Source organism: Mytilus californianus, unplaced genomic scaffold (genome assembly GCF_021869535.1).
Source record: "Mytilus californianus isolate M0D057914Y unplaced genomic scaffold, xbMytCali1.0.p SCAF_10, whole genome shotgun sequence".
In the NCBI taxonomy this organism is placed as follows: Eukaryota; Metazoa; Mollusca; class Bivalvia; order Mytilida; family Mytilidae; genus Mytilus; species Mytilus californianus.
In genome coordinates, this window is record NW_026262582.1 from 63623088 (window position 1) to 63632385 (window position 9298).

Below are 9298 nucleotides of genomic sequence, written 5' to 3' on the forward strand. Positions count from 1 at the left end.
CAGGTGGTATATATGTTAAGTCATCATCCGTTAATGTGCTTGCTGTAATGTTCTCTGTTGGTGCTATGGGCTTACAAAATGTAGCATAGGAATGATCTGATACTCGGTTGTTGTTTTTATGTTTTTGCTGAACTCTATCTAGAATTAATTTTGTTATTTTTTTGACAGATTTTGTTTGTGAGAATTGCCCCTTGTGGTTTCTGATGGAAGGCATAATTTCTTTAGAGCAGACTATTATTTATTGCGATTGTCGCATTGCGAAATTAACATCTTACCTCCATGGCCATTTTTTTCAAAGGGTGCTCCGTCACTTTGAAGTCCAGTTTTAGTGATGTTAATTTGTGAACCCGCTTAATAATACACCAAAATGATTCTCAATATGTATTATTCCTGAGAATCAAGTCAGTCATCTTAATAAGCGGTTCACTTGTTTCATATCTTCTCTTTTTGTTGAGATTTTTTTCGACTACTCACCATTCACTTTTACCGGAAGTAAACATGCTACATTTCGTCCTATAAAAAGATAAATTAAACACATTCGTTTCATTGAATGATTGCAAAAAATATTATTCAAAGTAAGTTATCCGCTGAAAAAAATTGTTTACCAATGTTTTTTGTATTTATCGGGTTATTGTAAAAATATTTGTTTACGACAAGAGAATGCGCAACTTTCTGCGGAGAAGGCGCGAAAATTTAAACCCCCGAACTACCTTAAACCTAATAATTTAGTAGGTTATTGATGTGTTGACACACAAACTGAAAAGCACAAAGTACTCGCTCAGTTTGTGATTCAGCGGCAATTACACATCAATAACCCCACGAAAAAATATGAGTTGAATCCAAATAACTATCAACGCAAACATTTGCAATTGTTGATGAACAGTTTTCTGCCTTAGCCGTCAATTCTACAGTTGAAAATTTGTTCTTAAGGAGCCAGCCGTCATACTGACTTGCTAAAATCTTAAAATAGTTGGCTGACAATTCATTGGTAGCGGCGTAAGGTAATAATATGTGGGGGCGAAAGGTGTAAGTATGTCTTCTTCATCATTTTATTCTCAATTCATGTTCAGTATAAGAAATTTTATTCATGTCAGAATTAATAGACTGAGCTTACAACTAATGTTGACTTAGTTATTAATGTTTGTAAAATACATATGTCCCGAGAATTTTATTTTACGGATAGGAAAATTTTGCTTCGAAAAGACGTCTCAGAGGGTCCTTCATGTTTGATAAATTAATGAAAATTGAATCAAACAGGGTACTCCGTACAATAATCAACATATGTGAAAAACAACGCTTTAAAAATGTACATATTGCTAGGGTTATAAATCATTAGTATAATTGTTTATTTTAAACTTACCCGATTTCTCTTTTAAGAATTATTTTCCTTCGGTAATGTTTTTACAACAAATATTTAACTCTAATAAACATACTCTTCTCTGCTGAAAGTGTAAGTGACTACTAATCATACACTAAAAACATCGTATAAGGGTCACGGACGCACTTCAGTAGTTTCTAAGAAATTCAGTTTATAGCATGCTGTAGGCGGAACATATGAGACCGATTTGCGTAAATGCATTTATAAATAACTTATTACAATTATTTTCGTTACCTGTGCTTAACTGAATATTTGTAATTGTTCAGGTGCCAAATCAGTTCTTGGTTGAACTAATGGCTATGGACATCAATGGATGTTTGTGCAGTGTTATATACGTTTACCAAGTGTAGTTATGATACACAAAAATGTCAATTTTTCGTTTTGTTTCACTATAAAAAGAGTTTTGAAAAAAATGCACAATCCTCCTTTATCTGAAACATGTGGGAAAAAAATCTTAATGAGTAGGAGTGACAAATGTACGCTGATCTGCCATAGGCAAAATTAATATAAGTATTAAAGTCTTGTTATCCTAATTTTAATTGCATTTTTGAATTATTAAGATTTGTCTTTACTGGGCTTTTAATAGCTTGCTTTGCCGTGAAGGATTTGCTCATTGTTGAAGGCCGTATGGTGACCTACAGTTGTTAACGTCTTTGTCAGTTGTTCTCTGTTCGACAGTTGTATAATTGGCAATCATACCACGTGTGTTTGTTTATTGTACATTGGCTAGATATGTATAGGGGGGGGGGGGGGGTTGAGATCTCACAAAACCTGTTTAACCTCGCCTGTCCAAAGTCAGGAGCATCTGGCCTTTGTTAGTCTTGTGCGTTTTTTAATTTTAGTTCATTTATGTTTTTGAGTTTAGTATGACGTCTATTTTTACTGAACTTGTACACATTTTTATTACGGAGCCAGCTGAGGCCCACCTCCGAGTGCAGGATGTTCTCGCTGCATTGAAGACCCATTGGTGGCATTCGGCTGTTATCTGCTCTTTGGTGGGGTTGTTGTCACTTTGAAATATATTTGGTTTACAGTTTGATTCAGAAGAAACAACGACATAGCTAGATAATACAATTAATTATCTAATTACTACCACAATTTGATATTAATAGTATTGTAATTTTCATTGTTATTAATAAATGTAATGTCAGTATTACAAATCTATTCTTGAATCAATCCTAATCCTATCTTATTTTTAGGAAATATGTTTACAAATTCAAATGTGACGTCACTTTGTGTGTTTCTTTAGAATTTCAAATGTGACGTCACTTTGTGCGGTGAGGCTTTGGCTAACTCGGCTGTGTATTTTTATGTGTTGGATTAAGTTGTTTTATGTAATGTATCCGTTTTTAGTCTGTAGTTAGTCCCCACTTCGGTTTTATCAGGTATATCTATTATATAGTCATTTTATAAAATTTACTGTTTGCAAAAGTATAAATTATTCTAAATAATAAGGATGTTCTTGTCCCAGGCAGAAAACCCTGGCCGTGTTAGGCGCAACTTTTTGGAAGTTTTGGTCCTCTTCAGCTTTGTACTTGTTTTGGCTTTCAAACTTTTTTCATCTGAGCGTCACTGGTTAGTCTTGTGTGGACGAGACGCACGTCTGGCGTATTAAATTTTAAACCTAGTACCTTTTGTAAGCTATAATTCGTATGTTTCTTTGCCCTGTATGTTCTCCCATTTATTTGTATTGTAGTCACGTCATGTAATGTTGTCATTTTAATGTTATATTTAACATTGCCATAAAAGCGGGAGGTTTGGCATGCCACAAAACCAGGTTCAACCCACCATTTTTTTCTTAAACTGTACTGAACCAAGTCAGGAAAATGGCCATTGTTACATTATAGTTCGTTTCTGTGTGTGTGTTACATTATAGTTCGTTTCTGTGTGTGTTACATTTTAATGTTGTGCTTTTGTTTTGTCGTTGTTCTCCTCTTATTTTTGATGCGTTTCCCTCAGTTTTAGTTTGTAACCCGGATTTGTTTTTATCTCTATCGATTTATGAGTTTCGAACAGCGGTATACTACTGTTGCCTTTATTTGACATATTCCCCATTTCCATTCTCAATTTCATTTTATACCACTTCTTCTTGTTTGAAGTGATGTGCATTTTAGTATATATCACATTTTGTGTGATCTTTACGACTGTCATATATGCGAGGAACAGGCTGCAAACGTGTTCTTTGGATACGTAAACAATCGATGTTCTTTGCGACTATCATTTATTACTAAAAAAAACATAAATTGATATGGTGTCAAAAATTGGTACTGGTATATCATAACTACCACCGAGTCGATATGTATGCTGGTGGGCTGACCGCTAACGAATTTATTAACATTCCAGTTAACAGTATTTCGGTTCTGCCTAATCGTACGAAAATTGTTTTATTTTAGTTTACTGTTATAGTTTTTTAATGGGTGGACGGATCATTTTTAACTAAGTAATTATTTTCAAAATGCAATGCTCTAATTCCTTTAGCTGGTGTACCTTTTCATTTGGATATTTCTAGCAGTGTATCAGCTTGAAAGTCATACGAAATGAGTTTCTTGAAATGTTTAATATCATCGAACATGTCGGAATTATTGAACCGATACATGTATAAATATATATAACGCAGTTTTTGAATGCACTTTTGTTTAAATTTATTACACTTCGATAACGGATCATCGACAAACAATAATTCATTCAGTGGTTGTTGATCAAAAGCTAATTAACTTTCGAGTTTGTTGCCGAAGTTTACCGGATCGTTCCATTGATACACAATAAAAAGAGATCACGTGAAAGTGTTACATATAAGTGTATTGAAAGAGCCATGACATTTGTTTATATTTTTTCCATATGTTCTCATTTGTTAATTTAACTATTCCTATTCTATAACAGTTATTAGATATTTGTTGTATATAATTTGTTCTTTAAGAATCTGATATATCTATTTTCATTCAAAAGAACGTGTTTTTATATTCTTTCATCACGGAGTTCCCATCTCACGTACGCTGTGCACTGGCCGAAGTTATAACGAGAGGTCTCATAGTTAATGTCTTTGCATATGGGAATTTATCTTACCTCCTATACATTTCTAGGAATATGATTGGTTAAAAGCAACCGCGTGGATACCGTGTTTATTCCATATTAGGTTAGTAGGGAGGCGGGGCTTATTTCAATACACGGTTAGTAGTGATGTTTCGTCCCTTTATAAAAACAACACGGGAAAAATCTTTTCAGGTTTCAACAGATAATGCAATCATGATGATGAACGTTTGAAATAAATTAATAAAACACATTTAAAGCTAAAAAGTTATTATTGTTGGCATTTGTTTTTGTAAAGACCAATGGAAGTAGATTCTTAATACTAACGGTATTGAAGAGTTGATCACTTTTATAGGCCACTAGTATCAATACCATATGTTAAGATAGTCGGTAAGATAAATTCGTTACATTGTATGCTAGTGACATAATACGATATATATGGGGTCCGTAAATTCCATATGGGGATTTGAGCTTTGCTCTCACCCCATATGGAATTTACTGACTCCATATATATCGTATTAGGTCACTAGCATACTATGTAACTAATAATATCTGCGATTTACTGTCTGAGAAGCAAAAAAAATAATATCGGTACATTTATGAAGGTATCATTAGTATGACGATAATGACATGATAAATAACAAAACTTACTAAATGTGCCCGTTTAAACGTGTGAAATCGTAAAGGAATTAAGGTTTCAACTCCTTCAGGCAAAGTTGGCCTTAGAAGGATTTGCCTTTTACATGTTTTATTTTATGTAATTTTTCATTACATAGATCTTGGTTTTATAATCCTTGGCTATCAAATATTCGGCTTTGAGCGTTCCTGATGAAGGTAAATTCAAAAAATCGCTTCGGACTCATTAAGTTAAAACAATTAGATTTTGATAAAATAAAGGACTGTCTTTCAAAAAAACGATCACGTTTGCTTCTTTTGGAGAGAAACCTGGCCATTCAAGTACATGTATTTAAAACATGTTCAACATTTTGTTTTAATTTTAAGTTTCGTTGACGTTAAAGATTTGTATGCATTTTCGGATTTTATTTTACATCAATCGACATCTAACATTACAGAAACGAGATTAATTTACAAAATTTGCACGGGGTGAATTAATATTGACACATTTAAAGGATATAGTAAAGGTTCTTTGTCGGTCCTGGTTTCAAAATAAGGGATATACATCATAGACGTTTATGTGTATTGTTATGGGATATATTAATGGTTTAAGAACAGTAGCTACAAACAATCATTCGGTAAGCTCATACGAACTGCATCCTAATTTGTTATAGATTTTTAATCGGATAAACCTTCGAAGCTTGACTGATTTGGTTGATAGATGTTTAATGCCATGAACCATTCGAAATTGTAATTTTAATAGATTAATAGATTTAATAGATACATATTTGTCTCGACGAAAAATAATATTTCTTTTTCTCGTCAGATGAATTGTTCAACATTATCTGTTTCCTTTTAATATGTATTAAACCGGAAATTTTACATCATATCTGAAGCGTGACAATTTCTTTTGCGTTTAAGCAAAGTGGAGTGTCACACTTCTTCATATCATATTATATTCAGTGAACAATAAAACCCAATTGTAGTTTTATTTCATAATAAAAAAACCAATTTAAAATCAGTCAACCTTTAATCATCGTATTTTGCTGTATACAAGTGTGTCATTAAATTCAAGCTATTCGTATTCACTTCGACATTTATGACGTGTAATTCGTTTACATTACGACTTCTTTTGTAGTTAATCATATACTTACGATTGCTGTCTCTTACATTTTTTACATGATACATTTTGGGTTAAAGTGTTTGATTTCAAGCAAATTAAAAAGATGGTTAAAGCGTATAACAGTTTCTCAATAAATCAGTCGAATACGGTTTTTCCCATATTTATATTACAGGAATATAAGGTGAGAATGAGAAGTTTACATACGTCACTCTATAATGGTATTTAACAGGTCGAGTACACTACCTTATACGGGTATGCAGAATTTAGCATACGTATGTCCCCACAATTATAACTGTTTATTGACATTACGCTAGTACTTTTAAGTTAGTTTAATTTACCTTGGTCATTGACCAATCAATCGAAGGATTGCAATGCACCATTGGCTACTACGTGATAACAATTTACAATGACACGTCTTTTTTTAATGACATGCTACGCTATTTTTTTTAAAATTGCCGAAAAAGATTTCAACTTACCTTTTCTTGTTATATGAATAAGATACATTAACAAACCATGATATAAAAAATAAGTTCTATATAAAAAGACGATGTGGTATGACTGTCATGAGACAACTCTCCACAAGAGACCAAATAACACAGAAATTAGCAGCTCAGAATAACGGAAAAGTGATTTTGTTATAAGAAAGGAGTGTTCGAAAAACTTGAACCGTAGCCCTTATAAATAAGTATTCAGACCTTAGTTCACGAGACAGCCACCAATGGACGCAAAGCAAGCCAAAACATATTTCTTGTTTTCAAATTTCTTACATTGGAGGCTCCTTAACTGATCTGTTATCTCTTTAAATAGCGGAAAACTAGTGTCAAATATCCGTAAATTCCACTAATAAATCTACTTTGTTTGTTTTGGTACAGATAAGGATATCGACTTTTGTCTGTGTTGATACATATACGGTTTTATACTTTTGTTTATTTTGGTACAGGACTTCTGTCATTGAAAATTCCAATAAAATGGTCATCTTTCAAAAAACTACAATCAAATGACCTACGTGATCAGAGATTCTTAGAAAATATTTTCTGCATGTAGTGAAATCATATGCACTGAACATTGCGTAAGAATTGTTTCATTGTAAAGAAATATTGTCGCTATAGTTGTGTAATTAGTAATGAGATTTCAATTTTATTGACTCATTGTCATAAAATTGAGAATGGAAATGGGGAATATGTCAAAGAGACAACGACCCGACCATAGAGCAGACAACAGCCGAAGGCCACCAATGGGTCTTCAATGCAGCGAGAAACTCCCGCACCCGGAGGCGTTCTTCAGCTGGCCCCTAAACAAATATGTTTACTAGTTCAGTGATAATGGACGTCATACTAAACTCCAAATGATACACAGGAAACTAAAATTAAAAATGATCTTTTGTTTTAAATTCTTTGATTTACTATATGCCTACCAACGCTCACACATGACTTTGGGAGCAATAACAACAATATGATATAAAAAAAGCATAATTAATCTTTTCGTTTTTTCTTTTGTTGTCTTTTGTTATCAGTGATTTTTCGTCATGAACTACATTTAGTAATGTACCATGTCCTTTATTCTTTCTTTACTTTTCCCATATAAAACGTATACGAGGGTATGATTTCATTTTATATGTTTAAATTCCTGATTTAAAGAAGGAGTGACGGATATGTCAATTAGATAAATAATATACGACAAAAATAACCAGAAGACCACTAAAGGGCTGCATAAATTCTTCAATAAGAGATAGGTCTATTAGCGATAAAACCAGGTTTAATCCACTATTTTTTACATACGAAAACAGGCCTGTAATAAGTTGGTAATATGACAGTCGTTCCATTCGTTTCATGGGTTTGAGCTTTTGATGTTGCCATTTGATAGTGGACTTTTCCTTGGATTTGGTATTTATGATATTTTACTTTTTCTCATTTACAAAATAGCGAATCATACTAAACTAATCTTAAATGTAATAACTGTGCAGGTTAAGCCAAAAAGCAAACGCAAACAGTGCAGATAACTTTTGTCTCTGTCTTTTAACCAATCGTACTTTACAGCATGTAATGCTTGATATCAAGTAGGATTTTTTTTGTACCATATTCTCTTCACTAGATGGAAACACATGATTTCAGGAAAGAAATAAGAATACACAAATTGGAAATTCATAGAGCATACATTGTCATGCAACCCCTTCCTTTTAAAAAGTACAAACTTGATTTGAGAACTCAAAAGAGATCAACTGGACAGTGACGAGTAGTTATTGATTTCAGGTACAATGAAGGCACAGGTACAGTGAATAGGCAAACCTGTTATTTGCTACTTTGACATGACGAAAAAGAGTCAAATGTTGAAGCTGGCGAACAATACTTTAAACCGGAGCATGCAAATTGAAGATTATGCTGTATACATTACATGTATAAAATTTGACAAACATGAAAATCTAATATGAGATTCCAAGTTACAATACAAAATGACACATGTCAAATTGATTACACGGGTTCTAAATTGAATGTGAACTCGTAGTAGCCCACAATGCGTTGTGGTTAATTGTGTCGATTGTTCAGTTTTTCATTGGCATTTACATTTTGTTTTTGGAAAATTACTTGCAAAAGTATTATGAGGTCAGAATTCTAGTGTTCTCTACCTGTATAATGTGTCAATTTAAGTGTAAATAGCTTCCGAACTTCAAATTCGGAACACGAATACTTCTTCCTAGCAATTGTTCCTCGCTGCTCATAATACATCATAGTTGTATTAAAAGTAAATTATGTATTGTATTAAGTTATTGTCCTTGTTATGAGAATTTGAAAGTATTCACATAACCGATTGAAATACAAATGTAGTAATATTCAGAAACTATTTTGGCATAAAACTATATTTTTATTATATGCAATTGAATTGGACAAACAAGACAAACAAAAAAAAAAAAAAAAAAAAAAAAAAAAAAAAAACTCGACACATCGGTAAATCAAAAACTATCGCACACATGGATCATCAAAGCAAAGCAACAATCAAGAATCAAGAAAAGGCTTTTTAGATAATTAAAACAAATCAAAATCGACGATACATAAGTATGCCAAACATAAACAATCCAACTTTACGATAGAGACAGATTTTGTTTATAGTATTCCAATTGAACAAGTCGCCGAACGACTTTTATTTATTGAGTGTAAATA